Genomic DNA, 2325 nt, shown 5'->3' with positions numbered 1-2325 from the left:
ATAACAATCCAGTCATCCCCAACGGGTTTCACCAAAACCTTAGATTAAAGTATTTAGCTACTCATGACAATAATGAAAACAACAAAAGAATTCATATTCAAAGGTGAAAGAACAAAGAAGAAGATTAAAAATTGATGCCCAATGATCCTCCTTGCCTCTTGCCCTTCCTTCTGATGTTTTTCACTTCCAAAAAATCCTTCCCCCTTTCTTGGCCGGCTTCCTTCGTTTAATATAGGGTTTAGGGCTTAAAATCCCGTGTTTTGCACTTTGGTCCCTGAAGTTTACGCGTTCTACCGCGGTCCTACCGCGGTTACGCCAGGACCGCGGCGAGAGTGGCCTTCAGAATCTGCAGCAGTGTTCTGCCGCGGTCCTACCGCGGTTACGCCCGGACAGCGGCAGACCAACATCAGTTCTGGCTTTGTCCCTTCGCTTGGTTCACTTTGTGGATATTGTATGATTGGCCTCCTTTTCTCCGTATTTGATCCCAAAAGTACTCCACAGACTTCTTTTATTGGATATAGCCTGCAAAGCATGAAAAGCACTAATCAGAGCATTTTGTTATCACTTTTTACCGTAAAAGCTATACAAAAATGTGGTTCTTTAGGGCCTAATTATAGTCTAATTTACCTATTATCAACACCCCACACTTAAATCTTTGCTCGTCCTCGAGCAACTTAAAGTTGAGCGCATAGGCAAGACTACCTTTTTACACAATTCTTCTAACTCATCACACCAAGAGTATTTAAAATAGACTAAGCACAAAAGCATAACATCTTCACCTCAAGATTTGACTCATAAGTACCACGCATTATTCACAACTCACTCACTTACTCTAACATAGAGGTCACTGACATTACCTTTCCTTCATGAATCAAGTGCCCTCACACAACAAAAGAGAGTAGTTCCACACAATAAAATTTAAGAACACTTAGGAACTCAAGATAGAAAGAATCACTCACTCTCAGAAATAACATTCATATGCCACAAAAGATGCACCATAAGCTTGCCCGTAGTGTACTACTCCACTAATCGAGCTCATTCAATCTAGGATCAATTAGGACTTTATTTGGTTGTAATGTAAGCTACGGGACGGGTAGGATATATTTAGATATAAGAGTGACTACACCTCCCTAAGCACTTTAATACATATACTTTAACATTCAAACCCCATACTTATGTCAAACCAAACTCCACCTTCACATCAATGTATATTACCCCATACTTCTTCAAGCACAATTACAGCAAGAGTCACCACTTATTAAAGAAATATTTTTTTTTCACAGCAATACAACTATATTTTTTTTTCAATTCAAGTGGCTCTTACTTGTTCAAAACAGTGCACCTTTCTCCTGATTTCATTAGTTCCACTCAATAGCCAAACCAACCACCCCACACTTTAACTTTTACATAAATCATCACAATTCAAGTGTTTATGAGAGGTTAAAAGGTTCAACTAGATAGTCCATTCAAACAAATGGGTAAGGCTTGTAATGTGGTTGCCAAAGAAACAGGATTACAGGCTCAAAGGGGTTAACTACGATACATAACAACTAGGCGGGTAAAATATACATATCTGGCTTAACAAAGAAATGCCTATATCACTTCCTAGACTGAATAAAACTACTATTTCGCTTTGCAAACACACGGGGCAAGTTCTAGGCATCAAATGCAATGCACAGAATATAACAAATCCTTACACACACATGGCACATAACTCACTCAAGATTGGTTTCATCAAGACACTCTAGTCAAAGCAGTTAACCAAAGTTAAGATCATACAATTTAAGGTACTTATACAAGAGTCAAAAACTAAGCCTAAGCGTCACAGCCAAAGTACTCACTATTCTCAAGGCATAACCAAGTCAAGAGATATTGCTTCAATTCAAAAGACAACACAATAGCTCCTACTCCCAAAAAAAAACTAACTACACCCGGTTCAAATAAAACCCTTGGAAAAGAACCGTGGTCAAAAGAAAAACCAAGGGGGAATTACTATACTACCTAAAAAAAAAAAAAAAAAAACTTTTTGGCTTTGTTGTTTTTTCTTTTTTAATTATTAGACTACTTCCCTCAAGAATACTATCTAAGTGGTCCGTCATCAGGAAGAGTCTCCTACATTTTGTAGATTTTTTTTATCCGACCTTAGCCCTCAAGAAACCCGTCGACAAGTGTCCGTCGTTGGGCTAAGTCGGTGACGTCTAAGATAAGTACAAACAATTATGCACAAAAACAGAGGCATAGAACTACAACATACTTAATGCATATATACACTAACAATACACAACACTAAATCAAGTCTCCCACCCCACACAAAAAGAATATGGC

This window comes from Nicotiana attenuata, chromosome 7 (assembly GCF_001879085.1).
Source record: "Nicotiana attenuata strain UT chromosome 7, NIATTr2, whole genome shotgun sequence".
NCBI classification, from domain to species: domain Eukaryota; kingdom Viridiplantae; phylum Streptophyta; class Magnoliopsida; order Solanales; family Solanaceae; genus Nicotiana; species Nicotiana attenuata.
This window is presented reverse-complemented; position numbering follows the sequence as displayed.